This window comes from Hemitrygon akajei, unplaced genomic scaffold (genome assembly GCF_048418815.1).
Source record: "Hemitrygon akajei unplaced genomic scaffold, sHemAka1.3 Scf000037, whole genome shotgun sequence".
Classification (NCBI taxonomy): domain Eukaryota; kingdom Metazoa; phylum Chordata; class Chondrichthyes; order Myliobatiformes; family Dasyatidae; genus Hemitrygon; species Hemitrygon akajei.
The window spans coordinates 1870819-1888312 of NW_027331923.1; positions in this window are offsets into that span (position 1 = coordinate 1870819).

Here is a 17494-nt window from a genome sequence, read left to right on the forward strand (position 1 = left end):
CCCTGTCTCACTGGAACGTACCAATGCAGAACTCCACATAAATATGCCCTGAAACTGTACCCCTCCATAACCTCCCTTTCTCACTGGAACGTACCAATGACGAACTCCACACAAATATGCCCTGAAACTGTACCCCTCCATAACCTCCCTGTCTCACTGGAACGTACCATTGCAGAACTCCAAAAAAATATGCCCAGAACCTGTACCCCTCCATAACCTCCCTGTCTCACTGGAACGTACCAATGCAAAACTCCACCCAAATATGCCCTGAACCTGTACCCCTGCATATCCTCCGTGTCTCACTGGAATGTTCCAATGCAGAACTCCACATAAATATGCCCTGAACCTGTACACCTCCTTAACCTCCCTGTCTCACTGAAACGTACCAATGCAGAACTCCACACTTATATGCCCTGAAACTGTTCCCCTACATAACCTCCCTGTCTCACTGGAACGTACCAATGCAGAACTACACAAAATTATCCCCTGAATATGTACCCTCCCTAACCTCCCTGTCTAACTGGAACGTACCTTTGCAGAACTCCACACAAATATGCCCTAAATCTGTACCCCACCATAACCTCCCTGTCACACTGTAACGTACCAATGCAGAACTCCACACAAATATGTCCTGTACCTGTACCCCTCCATAACCTCCCTGTCTAACTGGAGCGTACCAATGCAGAACTCCACAAAAATATCCGCTGAATATGTGCCCTCCATAACCTCCCTGTCACACTGGAACGTACCAATGCAGAACTCCAGAAAAATATGCCCTGAACCTGTACCCCTCCATAACCTCCCTGTCTCACTGGAACGTACCAATGAAGAACTCCACATAAATATGCCCTGAAACTGTACCGCTCCATAACCTCCCTTCCTCACTGGAACGTACCAATGCAGAAAAACACACAAATGTGCCCTGAACCTGTACACCTACAAAACCTCCCTGTCTCACTGGAACGTACCAATGCAGAACTCCACAAAAATATGCCCTGAACCTGTACGCTCCTAAATCTACCTGTCTCACTGGAACGTACCAATGACGAACTCCAAACAAATATGCCATTAACCTGTACGCCTCCTTATCCTCCGTGTCTCACTGGAATGAACCAATGCAGAACTCCACACAAATATGCCCTGAAACTGTACCCCTCCATAACCTCCCTGTCTCACTGGAACGTACCATTGCAGAACTCCAAAAAAATATGCCCTGAACCTGTACCCCTCCATAACCTCCCTGTCTGACTGGAACGTACCAATGCAAAACTTCACCCAAATATGCCCTGAACCTGTACCCCTGCATATCCTCCGTGTCTCACTGGAATGTTCCAATGCAGAACTCCACATAAATATGCCCTGAACCTGTACACCTCCATAACCTCCCTGTCTCACTGGAACGTACCAATGCAGAACTCCACACAAATATGCCCTGAAACTGTACCCCTCCATAACCTTCCTGTCTCACTGGAACGTACCAATGCAGAACTACACAAAAATATCCCCTGAATATGTATCCTCCCTAACCTCCCTGTCTAACTGGAACGTACCAATGCAGAACTCCACACAAATATGCCCTAAATCTGTACCCCACCATAACCTCCCTGTCACACTGTAACGTACCAATGCAGAACTCCACACAAATATGTCCTGTACCTGTACCTTCCATAACCTCCCTGTCTCACTGGAACGTACTAATTCAGAACTACACACAATAATGCCCTGAACCTGTATCCTCCATAACTTCCCTGTCTCAGTAGAATGTACCAATGCAGAACTCCATACAAATATGCCCTGAACCTGTACACCTCCATAACCTACCTGTCTCACTGGAACGTTCCAATGCAGAAATGCACACAAATATGCCTTGTAACTGTAACCCTACACAACCTCCGTCTCTCACTGGAACGTACCAATGCAGAACTCCACAAAAATATGCCCTGAAACAATACCCTCCATAACCTCCCTGTCTCACTGGAACGTACCGATGCAGATCTCCACACAAATATGCCCTGAACCTGTACACCTCCATAACCTTCCTGTCTCACTGGAACGTACCAATGCAGAACTCCACGCAAATATGCCATGAACCGGGAACCCTCCATATCACCCGTGTCTCACTGGAATGTACCAATGCAGAACTCCACACAAATATGCCCCGAACCTGTACCCCTCCATAACCTACCTGTCTCACTGCAACGTACCAATGCAGAACTCCACACAAATATGCCCTTAACCTGTACAGCTCGAAAACATCCCAGTCTCACTGGAAAGTACCAATGCAGAACTCCACACAAATATGCCCTGAACCTCTACCCCACCATATCCTCCGTGTCTCACTGGAATGTTCCAATGCAGAACTCCACATAAGTATGCCCTGAACCTGTACCCCTCCATAACCTCCGTGTCTCACTGGAATGTACCAATGCAGAACTCCACACAAATATGCCCTGAAACTGTACCCCTCCATAAACTCCCTGTCGCACTGGAACGTCCCAATGCAGAACTCCACACAAATATGCCCTAAACCTGTTCCCCACCATAACCTCCCTGTCACACTGGAACGTACCAATGCATAACTCCACAAAAATATGCCCTGAACCTGTACCCCTCCATAACCTCCCTGTCTCACTGGAACGTACCATTGCAGAACTCCACATAAATATGCCCTGAAACTGTACCCCTCCATAACCTCCCTTTCTCACTGGAACGTACCAATGCAGAAAAACACACAAATGTGCCCTGAACCTGTACACCTACATAACCTCCCTGTCTCACTGGAACGTACCAATGCTGAACTCCACAAAAATATGCCCTGAATCTGTACGCTCCAAAACCTACCTGTCTCACTGGAACGTACCAATGACGAACTCCACACAAATTTGCCATGAACCTGTATCCCTCCATATCCTCCGTGTCTCACTGGAACGTACCAATGCAGAACTCCACACAAATATGCCCTGAATCTGTACCTCTCCATATCCTCCGTGTCTCACAGGAATGTTCAAATGCAGAACTCAACATAAACATGCCCTGAACCTGTACACCCCCCCCCCGTAACCTCCCTGTCTCACTGGAATGTACCAATGCAGAACTCCGCACAAATATGCCCTGAAACTGTACCCCTCCATAACCTCCCTGTCTCACTGGAACGTACCATTGCAGAACTCCAAAAAAATATGCCCTGAACCTGTACCCCTCCATAACCTCCCTGTCTCACTGGAACGTACCAATGAAGAACTGCACATAAATATGCCCTGAAACTGTACCGCTCCGTAACCTCCCTTCCTCACTGGAACGTACCAATGCAGAAAAACACACAAATGTGCCCTGAACCTGTACAACTACAAAACCTCCCTGTCGCACTGGAACGTACCAATGCAGAACTCCACAAAAATATGCCCTGAGCCTGTACGCTCCAAAATCTACCTGTCTCACTGGAACGTACCAATGACGAACTCCAAACAAATTTGCCATTAACCTGTACGCCTCCTTATCCTCCGTGTCTCACTGGAATGAACCAATGCAGAACTCCACACAAATATGCCCTGAAACTGTACCCCTCCATAACCTCCCTGTCTCACTGGAACGTACCATTGCAGAACTCCAAAAAAATATGCCCTGAACCTGTACCCCTCCATAACCTCCCTGTCTCACTGGAACGTACCAATGCAAAACTTCACCCAAATATGCCCTGAACCTGTACCCCTGCATGTCCTCCGTGTCTCACTGGAATGTACCAATGCAGAACTCCACATAAAAATGCCCTGAACCTCTACACCTCCATAACCTCCCTGTCTCACTGGAACGTACCAATGCAGAACTCCACACAAATATGCCCTGAAACTGTACCCCTCCATAAACTTCCTGTCTCACTGGAACGTACCAATGCAGAACTACACAAAAATTTCCCCTGAATATGTACCCTCCCTAACCTCCCTGTCTAACTGGAACATACCAATGCAGAACTCCACACAAATATGCCCTAAATCTGTACCCCACCATAACCTCCCTGTCACACTGTAACGTACCAATGCAGAACTCCACACAAATATGCCCTGAACCTGTACCCCTCCATAACCTCCCTGTCTCACTGGAACGTACCAATGCAGAACTCCACATAAAAATGCCCTGAAACTGTACCCCTCCATAACCTCCCTTTCTCACTGGAACGTACCAATGCAGAAAAACACACAAATGTGCCCTGAACCTGTACACCTACATAACCTCCCTGTCTCACTGGAACGTACCAATGCTGAACTCCACAAAAATATGCCCTGAACCTGTACGCTCCAAAACCTACCTGTCTCACTGGAACGTACCAATGACGAACTCCACACAAATTTGCCATGAACCTGTATCCCTCCATATCCTCCGTGTCTCACTGGAACGTACCAATGCAGAACTCCACACAAATATGCCCTGAAACTGTACCTCTCCATATCCTCCGTGTCTCACTGGAATGTTCAAATGCAGAACTCAACATAAACATGCCCTGAACTTGTACACCCCCCGCCCGTAACCTCCCTGTCTCACTGGAATGTACCAATGCAGAACTCCGCACAAATATGCCCTGAAACTGTACCCCTCCATAACCTCCCTGTCTCACTGGAACGTACCATTGCAGAACTCCAAAATTATGCCCTGAACCTGTACCCCTCCATAACCTCCCTGTCTCACTGGAACGTACCAATGCAGAACTCCACACAAATATGCCATGAAACTGTACCCCTCCATAACCTCCCTGTCTAACTGGAGAGTACCAATGCAGAACTACACAAAAATATCCGCTGAATATGTGCCCTCCATAACCTCCCTGTCACACTGGAACGTACCAATGCAGAACTCCAGAAAAATATGCATTGAACCTGTACACCTACATAACCTCCCTGTCTCACTGGAACGTACCCATGAAGAACTCCATATAAATATGCCCTGAAACTGTACCGCTCCATAACCTCCCTTCCTCACTGGAACGTACCAATGCAGAAAAACACACAAATGTGCCCTGAACCTGTACACCTACAAAACCTCCCTGTCTCTCTGGAACGTACCAATGCAGAACTCCACAAAAATATGCCCTGAATATGTATCCTCCCTAACCTCACTGTCTAACTGGAACGTACCATTGCAGAACTCCGCACAAATATGCCCTAAATCTGTACCCCAGCATAACCTCCCTGTCACACTGTAACGTACCAATGCAGAACTCCGCACAAATATGCCCTGAAACTGTACCCCTCCATAACCTCCCTGTCTCACTGGAACGTACCATTGCAGAACTCCAAAAAAATATGCCCTGAACCTGTACCCCTCCATAACCTCCCTGTCTCACTGGAACGTACCAATGAAGAACTGCACATAAATATGCCCTGAAACTGTACCGCTCCGTAACCTCCCTTCCTCACTGGAACGTACCAATGCAGAAAAACACACAAATGTGCCCTGAACCTGTACAACTACAAAACCTCCCTGTCGCACTGGAACGTACCAATGCAGAACTCCACAAAAATATGCCCTGAGCCTGTACGCTCCAAAATCTACCTGTCTCACTGGAACGTACCAATGACGAACTCCAAACAAATTTGCCATTAACCTGTACGCCTCCTTATCCTCCGTGTCTCACTGGAATGAACCAATGCAGAACTCCACACAAATATGCCCTGAAACTGTACCCCTCCATAACCTCCCTGTCTCACTGGAACGTACCATTGCAGAACTCCAAAAAAATATGCCCTGAACCTGTACCCCTCAATAACCTCCCTGTCTCACTGGAACGTACCAATGCAAAACTTCACCCAAATATGCCCTGAACCTGTACCCCTGCATGTCCTCCGTGTCTCACTGGAATGTACCAATGCAGAACTCCACATAAATATGCCCTGAACCTCTACACCTCCATAACCTCCCTGTCTCACTGGAACGTACCAATGCAGAACTCCACACAAATATGCCCTGAAACTGTACCCCTCCATAAACTTCCTGTCTCACTGGAACGTACCAATGCAGAACTACACAAAAATTTCCCCTGAATATGTACCCTCCCTAACCTCCCTGTCTAACTGGAACATACCAATGCAGAACTCCACACAAATATGCCCTAAATCTGTACCCCACCATAACCTCCCTGTCACACTGTAACGTACCAATGCAGAACTCCACACAAATATGCCCTGAACCTGTACCCCTCCATAACCTCCCTGTCTCACTGGAACGTACCAATGCAGAACTCCACATAAAAATGCCCTGAAACTGTACCCCTCCATAACCTCCCTTTCTCACTGGAACGTACCAATGCAGAAAAACACACAAATGTGCCCTGAACCTGTACACCTACATAACCTCCCTGTCTCACTGGAACGTACCAATGCTGAACTCCACAAAAATATGCCCTGAACCTGTACGCTCCAAAACCTACCTGTCTCACTGGAACGTACCAATGACGAACTCCACACAAATTTGCCATGAACCTGTATCCCTCCATATCCTCCGTGTCTCACTGGAACGTACCAATGCAGAACTCCACACAAATATGCCCTGAAACTGTACCTCTCCATATCCTCCGTGTCTCACTGGAATGTTCAAATGCAGAACTCAACATAAACATGCCCTGAACTTGTACACCCCCCGCCCGTAACCTCCCTGTCTCACTGGAATGTACCAATGCAGAACTCCGCACAAATATGCCCTGAAACTGTACCCCTCCATAACCTCCCTGTCTCACTGGAACGTACCATTGCAGAACTCCAAAATTATGCCCTGAACCTGTACCCCTCCATAACCTCCCTGTCTCACTGGAACGTACCAATGCAGAACTCCACACAAATATGCCATGAAACTGTACCCCTCCATAACCTCCCTGTCTAACTGGAGAGTACCAATGCAGAACTACACAAAAATATCCGCTGAATATGTGCCCTCCATAACCTCCCTGTCACACTGGAACGTACCAATGCAGAACTCCAGAAAAATATGCATTGAACCTGTACACCTCCATAACCTCCCTGTCTCACTGGAACGTACCCATGAAGAACTCCATATAAATATGCCCTGAAACTGTACCGCTCCATAACCTCCCTTCCTCACTGGAACGTACCAATGCAGAAAAACACACAAATGTGCCCTGAACCTGTACACCTACAAAACCTCCCTGTCTCTCTGGAACGTACCAATGCAGAACTCCACAAAAATATGCCCTGAATATGTATCCTCCCTAACCTCACTGTCTAACTGGAACGTACCATTGCAGAACTCCGCACAAATATGCCCTAAATCTGTACCCCAGCATAACCTCCCTGTCACACTGTAACGTACCAATGCAGAACTCCACACAAATATGTCCTGTACCTGTACCGCTCCATAACCTCCATGTCTAACTGGAGCGTACCAATGCAGAACTCCACAAAAATATCCGCTGAATATGTGCCCTCCATAACCTCCCTGTCACACTGGAACGTACCAATGCAGAACTCCAGAAAAATATGCATTGAACCTGTACACCTCCATAACATCCCTGTCTCACTGGAACGTACCCATGAAGAACTCCATATAAATATGCCCTGAAACTGTACCGCTCCATAACCTCCCTTCCTCACTGGAACGTACCAATGCAGAACTCCACGCAAATATGCCATGAACCGGGAACCCTCCATATCACCCGTGTCTCACTGGAATGTACCAATGCAGAACTCCACACAAATATGCCCTGAACCTGTACCCCTCCATAACCTACCTGTCTCACTGCAACGTACCAATGCAGAACTCCACACAAATATGCCCTTAACCTGTACAGCTCGAAAACATCCCAGTCTCACTGGAAAGTACCAATGCAGAACTCCACACAAATATGCCCTGAACCTGTACCCCAACATATCCTCCGTGTCTCACTGGAATGTTCCAATGCAGAACTCCACATAAGTATGCCCTGAACCTGTACCCCTCCATAACCTCCGTGTCTCACTGGAATGTACCAATGCAGAACTCCACACAAATATGCCCTGAAACTGTACCCCTCCATAAACTCCCTGTCGCACTGGAACGTACCAATGCAGAAAAACACACAAATGTGCCCTGAACCTGTACACCTACATAACCTCCCTGTCTCACTGGAACGTACCGATGCAGAACTCCACACAAATATGCCCTGAACCTGTACACCTCCATAACATTCCTGTCTCACTGGAACGTACCAATGCAGAACTCCGCGCAAATATGCCATGAACCGGGAACCCGCCATATCACCCGTGTCTCACTGGAATGTACCAATACAGAACTCCACACAAATATGCCCTGAACCTGTACCCCTCCATAACCTACCTGTCTCACTGCAACGTACCAATGCAGAACTCCACACAAATATGCCCTTAACCTGTACAGCTCGAAAACATCCCAGTCTCACTGGAATGTTCCAATGCAGAACTCCACACAAATATGCCCTGAAACTGTACCCCTCCATAAACTCCCTGTCGCACTGGAACGTACCAATGCAGAACTCCACACAAATATGCCCTAAACCTGTACCCCACCATAACCTCCCTGTCACACAGGAACGTACCAATGCATAACTCCACAAAAATATGCCCTGAACCTGTACCCCTCCATAACCTCCCTGTCTCACTGGAACGTACCAATGCAGAACTCCACGTAAATATGCCCTGAAACTGTACCTCTCCATAACCTCCCTTTCTCACTGGAACGTACCAATGCAGAAAAACACACAAATGTGCCCTGAACCTGTACACCTACATAACCTCCCTGTCTCACTGGAACGTACCAATGCTGAACTCCACAAAAATATGCCCTGAACCTGTACGCTCCAAAAGCTACCTGTCTCACTGGAACGTACCAATGACGATCTCCACACAAATTTGCCATGAACCTGTATCCCTCCATATCCTCCGTGTCTCACTGGAACGTACCAATGCAGAACTCCACACAAATATGCCCTGAAACTGTACCCCTCCATAACCTCCCTGTCTCACTGGAACGTACCATTGTAGAACTCCAAAAAAATATGCCCTGAACCTGTACCCCTCCATAACCTCCCTGTCTCACTGGAACGTACCAATGCAAAACTCCACATGAATATGCCCTGAAACTGTAGGCTCCAAAACCTACCTGTCTCACTGGAACGTATCAATGAAGAACTTCACACAAATATGCCATGAACCTGTATCCCTCCATAACCTCCGTGTTTCACTGGAACGTACCATTGCAGAACTCCAAAAAAATATGCCCTGAACCTGTAGCCCTCCATAACCTCCCTGTCTCACTGGAACGTACCAATGCAAAACTCCACCCAAATATGCCCTGAACCTGTACCCCTGCATATCCTCCGTGTCTCACTGGAATGTTCCAATGCAGAACTCCACATAAATATGCCCTGAACCTGTACACCTCCATAACCTCCCTGTCTCACTGGAACGTACCAATGCAGAACTCCACACAAATATGCCCTGCAACTGTACCCCTCCATAACCTCCCTGTCTCACTGGAACGTACCAATGCAGAACTCCTCACAAATATGCCCTGAACCTGTACGCTCCAAAACCTACCTGTCTCACTGGAACGTACCAATGACGAACTCCACACAAATTTGCCATGAACCTGTACCCCTCCATAACCTCCCTGTCTCACTGGAACGTACCATTGCAGAACTCCAAAAAAATATGCCCTGAACCTGTACCCCTCCATAACCTCCCTGTCTCACTGGAACGTACCAATGCAGAACTCCACACAAATATGCCCTGAAACTGTACCCCTCCATAACCTCCCTGTCTAACTGGAGCGTACCAATGCAGAACTACACAAAAATATCCCCTGAATATGTACCCTCCATAACCTCCCTGTCACACTGGAACGTACCAATGCAGAACTCCAGAAAAATATGCCCTGAACCTGTACCCCTCCATAACCTCCCTGTCTCACTGGAACGTACCAATGAAGAACTCCACATAAATATGCCCTGAAACTGTACCGCTCCGTAACCTCCCTTCCTCACTGGAACGTACCAATGCAGAAAAACACACAAATGTGCCCTGAACCTGTACAACTACAAAACCTCCCTGTCGCACTGGAACGTACCAATGCAGAACTCCACAAAAATATGCCCAGAACCTGTACGCTCCAAAATCTACCTGTCTCACTGGAACGTACCAATGACGAACTCCAAACAAATTTGCCATTAACCTGTACGCCTCCTTATCCTCCGTGTCTCACTGGAATGAACCAATGCAGAACTCCACACAAATATGCCCTGAAACTGTACCCCTCCATAACCTCCCTGTCTCACTGGAACGTACCATTGCAGAACTCCAAAAAAATATGCCCTGAACCTGTACCCCTCCATAACCTCCCTGTCTCACTGGAACGTACCAATGCAAAACTTCACCCAAATATGCCCTGAACCTGTACCCCTGCATATCCTCCGTGTCTCACTGGAATGTACCAATGCAGAACTCCACATAAATATGACCTGAACCTCTACACCTCCATAACCTCCCTGTCTCACTGGAACGTACCAATGCAGAACTCCACACAAATATGCCCTGAAACTGTACCCCTCCATAACCTTCCTGTCTCACTGGAATGTACCAATGCAGAACTACACAAAAATATCCCCTGAATATGTACCCTCCCTAACCTCCCTGTCTAACTGGAACGTACCAATGCAGAACTCCACACAAATATGCCCTAAATCTGTACCCCTCCATAACCTCCCTGTCACACTGTAACGTACCAATGCAGAACTCCACACAAATATGCCCTGAACCTGTACCCCTCCATAACCTCCCTGTCTCACTGGAACGTACCAATGCAGAACTCCACATAAATATGCCCTGAAACTGTACCCCTCCATAACCTCCCTTTCTCACTGGAACGTACCAATGCAGAAAAACACACAAATGTGCCTTGAACCTGTACACCTACATAACCTCCCTGCCTCACTGGAACGTACCAATGCTGAACTCCACAAAAAAATGCCCTGAACCTGTACGCTCCAAAACCTACCTGTCTCACTGGAACGTACCAATGACGAACTCCACACAAATTTGCCATGAACCTGTATCCCTCCATATCCTCCGTGTCTCACTGGAACGTACCAATGCAGAACTCCACACAAATATGCCCTGAAACTGTACCTCTCCATATCCACCGTGTCTCACTGGAATGTTCAAATGCAGAACTCAACATAAACATGCCCTGAACTTGTACACACCCCCCCCCCCCCCCGTAACCTCCCTGTCTCACTGGAATGTACCAATGCAGAACTCCGCACAAATATGCCCTGAAACTGTACCCCTCCATAACCTCCCTGTCTCACTGGAACGTACCATTGCAGAACTCCAAAAAAATATGCCCTGAACCTGTACCCCTCCATAACCTCCCTGTCACACTGGAACGTCCCAATGCAGAACTCCACACAAATATGCCCAGAAACTGTACCCCTCCATAACCTCCCTGTCTAACTGGAGCGTACCAATGCAGAACTACACAAAAATATCCGCTGAATATGTGCCCTCCATAACCTCCCTGTCACACTGGAACGTACCAATGCAGAACTCCAGAAAAATATGCATTGAACCTGTACACCTCCATAACCTCCCTGTCTCACCGGAACGTACCCATGAAGAACTCCATATAAATATGCCCTGAAACTGTACCGCTCCATAACCTCCCTTCCTCACTGGAACGTACCAATGCAGAACTCCACGCAAATATGCCATGAACCGGGAACCCTCCATATCACCCGTGTCTCACTGGAATGTACCAATGCAGAACTCCACACAAATCTGCCCTGAACCTGTACCCCAACATATCCTCCGTGTCTCACTGGAATGTTCCAATGCAGAACTCCACATAAGTATGCCCTGAACCTGTACCCCTCCATAACCTCCGTGTCTCACTGGAATGTACCAATGCAGAACTCCACACAAATATGCCCTGAAACTGTACCCCTCCATAAACTCCCTGTCGCACTGGAACGTACCAATGCAGAAAAACACACAAATGTGCCCTGAACCTGTACACCTACATAACCTCCCTGTCTCACTGGAACGTACCGATGCAGAACTCCACACAAATATGCCCTGAACCTGTACACCTCCATAACATTCCTGTCTCACTGGAACGTACCAATGCAGAACTCCGCGCAAATATGCCATGAACCGGGAACCCGCCATATCACCCGTGTCTCACTGGAATGTACCAATACAGAACTCCACACAAATATGCCCTGAACCTGTACCCCTCCATAACCTACCTGTCTCACTGCAACGTACCAATGCAGAACTCCACACAAATATGCCCTTAACCTGTACAGCTCGAAAACATCCCAGTCTCACTGGAATGTTCCAATGCAGAACTCCACACAAATATGCCCTGAAACTGTACCCCTCCATAAACTCCCTGTCGCACTGGAACGTACCAATGCAGAACTCCACACAAATATGCCCTAAACCTGTACCCCACCATAACCTCCCTGTCACACAGGAACGTACCAATGCATAACTCCACAAAAATATGCCCTGAACCTGTACCCCTCCATAACCTCCCTGTCTCACTGGAACGTACCAATGCAGAACTCCACGTAAATATGCCGTGAAACTGTACCTCTCCATAACCTCCCTTTCTCACTGGAACGTACCAATGCAGAAAAACACACAAATGTGCCCTGAACCTGTACACCTACATAACCTCCCTGTCTCACTGGAACGTACCAATGCTGAACTCCACAAAAATATGCCCTGAACCTGTACGCTCCAAAAGCTACCTGTCTCACTGGAACGTACCAATGACGATCTCCACACAAATTTGCCATGAACCTGTATCCCTCCATATCCTCCGTGTCTCACTGGAACGTACCAATGCAGAACTCCACACAAATATGCCCTGAAACTGTACCCCTCCATAACCTCCCTGTCTCACTGGAACGTACCATTGTAGAACTCCAAAAAAATATGCCCTGAACCTGTACCCCTCCATAACCTCCCTGTCTCACTGGAACGTACCAATGCAAAACTCCACATGAATATGCCCTGAAACTGTAGGCTCCAAAACCTACCTGTCTCACTGGAACGTATCAATGAAGAACTTCACACAAATATGCCATGAACCTGTATCCCTCCATAACCTCCGTGTTTCACTGGAACGTACCATTGCAGAACTCCAAAAAAATATGCCCTGAACCTGTAGCCCTCCATAACCTCCCTGTCTCACTGGAACGTACCAATGCAAAACTCCACCCAAATATGCCCTGAACCTGTACCCCTGCATATCCTCCGTGTCTCACTGGAATGTTCCAATGCAGAACTCCACATAAATATGCCCTGAACCTGTACACCTCCATAACCTCCCTGTCTCACTGGAACGTACCAATGCAGAACTCCACACAAATATGCCCTGCAACTGTACCCCTCCATAACCTCCCTGTCTCACTGGAACGTACCAATGCAGAACTCCTCACAAATATGCCCTGAACCTGTACGCTCCAAAACCTACCTGTCTCACTGGAACGTACCAATGACGAACTCCACACAAATTTGCCATGAACCTGTACCCCTCCATAACCTCCCTGTCTCACTGGAACGTACCATTGCAGAACTCCAAAAAAATATGCCCTGAACCTGTACCCCTCCATAACCTCCCTGTCTCACTGGAACGTACCAATGCAGAACTCCACACAAATATGCCCTGAAACTGTACCCCTCCATAACCTCCCTGTCTAACTGGAGCGTACCAATGCAGAACTACACAAAAATATCCCCTGAATATGTACCCTCCATAACCTCCCTGTCACACTGGAACGTACCAATGCAGAACTCCAGAAAAATATGCCCTGAACCTGTACCCCTCCATAACCTCCCTGTCTCACTGGAACGTACCAATGAAGAACTCCACATAAATATGCCCTGAAACTGTACCGCTCCGTAACCTCCCTTCCTCACTGGAACGTACCAATGCAGAAAAACACACAAATGTGCCCTGAACCTGTACAACTACAAAACCTCCCTGTCGCACTGGAACGTACCAATGCAGAACTCCACAAAAATATGCCCAGAACCTGTACGCTCCAAAATCTACCTGTCTCACTGGAACGTACCAATGACGAACTCCAAACAAATTTGCCATTAACCTGTACGCCTCCTTATCCTCCGTGTCTCACTGGAATGAACCAATGCAGAACTCCACACAAATATGCCCTGAAACTGTACCCCTCCATAACCTCCCTGTCTCACTGGAACGTACCATTGCAGAACTCCAAAAAAATATGCCCTGAACCTGTACCCCTCCATAACCTCCCTGTCTCACTGGAACGTACCAATGCAAAACTTCACCCAAATATGCCCTGAACCTGTACCCCTGCATATCCTCCGTGTCTCACTGGAATGTACCAATGCAGAACTCCACATAAATATGCCCTGAACCTCTACACCTCCATAACCTCCCTGTCTCACTGGAACGTACCAATGCAGAACTCCACACAAATATGCCCTGAAACTGTACCCCTCCATAACCTTCCTGTCTCACTGGAACGTACCAATGCAGAACTACACAAAAATATCCCCTGAATATGTACCCTCCCTAACCTCCCTGTCTAACTGGAACGTACCAATGCAGAACTCCACACAAATATGCCCTAAATCTGTACCCCTCCATAACCTCCCTGTCACACTGTAACGTACCAATGCAGAACTCCACACAAATATGCCCTGAACCTGTACCCCTCCATAACCTCCCTGTCTCACTGGAACGTACCAATGCAGAACTCCACATAAATATGCCCTGAAACTGTACCCCTCCATAACCTCCCTTTCTCACTGGAACGTACCAATGCAGAAAAACACACAAATGTGCCTTGAACCTGTACACCTACATAACCTCCCTGCCTCACTGGAACGTACCAATGCTGAACTCCACAAAAAAATGCCCTGAACCTGTACGCTCCAAAACCTACCTGTCTCACTGGAACGTACCAATGACGAACTCCACACAAATTTGCCATGAACCTGTATCCCTCCATATCCTCCGTGTCTCACTGGAACGTACCAATGCAGAACTCCACACAAATATGCCCTGAAACTGTACCTCTCCATATCCTCCGTGTCTCACTGGAATGTTCAAATGCAGAACTCAACATAAACATGCCCTGAACTTGTACACCCCCCCCCCCCCCGTAACCTCCCTGTCTCACTGGAATGTACCAATGCAGAACTCCGCACAAATATGCCCTGAAACAGTACCCCTCCATAACCTCCCTGTCTCACTGGAACGTACCATTGCAGAACTCCAAAAAAATATGCCCTGAACCTGTACCCCTCCATAACCTCCCTGTCACACTGGAACGTCCCAATGCAGAACTCCACACAAATATGCCCAGACACTGTACCCCTCCATAACCTCCCTGTCTAACTGGAGCGTACCAATGCAGAACTACACAAAAATATCCGCTGAATATGTGCCCTCCATAACCTCCCTGTCACACTGGAACGTACCAATGCAGAACTCCAGAAAAATATGCATTGAACCTGTACACCTCCATAACCTCCCTGTCTCACCGGAACGTACCCATGAAGAACTCCATATAAATATGCCCTGAAACTGTACCGCTCCATAACCTCCCTTCCTCACTGGAACGTACCAATGCAGAACTCCACGCAAATATGCCATGAACCGGGAACCCTCCATATCACCCGTGTCTCACTGGAAAGTACCAATGCAGAACTCCACACAAATATGCCCTGAACCTGTACCCCAACATATCCTCCGTGTCTCACTGGAATGTTCCAATGCAGAACTCCACATAAGTATGCCCTGAACCTGTACCCCTCCATAACCTCCCTGTCTCACTGGAACGTACCAATGCAAAACTTCACCCAAATATGCCCTGAACCTGTACCCCTGCATATCCTCCGTGTCTCACTGGAATGTACCAATGCAGAACTCCACATAAATATGCCCTGAACCTCTACACCTCCATAACCTCCCTGTCTCACTGGAACGTACCAATGCAGAACTCCACACAAATATGCCCTGAAACTGTACCCCTCCATAACCTTCCTGTCTCACTGGAACGTACCAATGCAGAACTACACAAAAATATCCCCTGAATATGTACCCTCCCTAACCTCCCTGTCTAACTGGAACGTACCAATGCAGAACTCCACACAAATATGCCCTAAATCTGTACCCCTCCATAACCTCCCTGTCACACTGTAACGTACCAATGCAGAACTCCACACAAATATGCCCTGAACCTGTACCCCTCCATAACCTCCCTGTCTCACTGGAACGTACCAATGCAGAACTCCACATAAATATGCCCTGAAACTGTACCCCTCCATAACCTCCCTTTCTCACTGGAACGTACCAATGCAGAAAAACACACAAATGTGCCTTGAACCTGTACACCTACATAACCTCCCTGCCTCACTGGAACGTACCAATGCTGAACTCCACAAAAAAATGCCCTGAACCTGTACGCTCCAAAACCTACCTGTCTCACTGGAACGTACCAATGACGAACTCCACACAAATTTGCCATGAACCTGTATCCCTCCATATCCTCCGTGTCTCACTGGAACGTACCAATGCAGAACTCCACACAAATATGCCCTGAAACTGTACCTCTCCATATCCTCCGTGTCTCACTGGAATGTTCAAATGCAGAACTCAACATAAACATGCCCTGAACTTGTACACCCCCCCCCCCCCGTAACCTCCCTGTCTCACTGGAATGTACCAATGCAGAACTCCGCACAAATATGCCCTGAAACAGTACCCCTCCATAACCTCCCTGTCTCACTGGAACGTACCATTGCAGAACTCCAAAAAAATATGCCCTGAACCTGTACCCCTCCATAACCTCCCTGTCACACTGGAACGTCCCAATGCAGAACTCCACACAAATATGCCCAGACACTGTACCCCTCCATAACCTCCCTGTCTAACTGGAGCGTACCAATGCAGAACTACACAAAAATATCCGCTGAATATGTGCCCTCCATAACCTCCCTGTCACACTGGAACGTACCAATGCAGAACTCCAGAAAAATATGCATTGAACCTGTACACCTCCATAACCTCCCTGTCTCACCGGAACGTACCCATGAAGAACTCCATATAAATATGCCCTGAAACTGTACCGCTCCATAACCTCCCTTCCTCACTGGAACGTACCAATGCAGAACTCCACGCAAATATGCCATGAACCGGGAACCCTCCATATCACCCGTGTCTCACTGGAAAGTACCAATGCAGAACTCCACACAAATATGCCCTGAACCTGTACCCCAACATATCCTCCGTGTCTCACTGGAATGTTCCAATGCAGAACTCCACATAAGTATGCCCTGAACCTGTACCCCTCCATAACCTCCGTGTCTCACTGGAATGTACCAATGCAGAACTCCACACAAATATGCCCTGAAACTGTACCCCTCCATAAACTCCCTGTCGCACTGGAACGTACCAATGCAGAAAAACACACAAATGT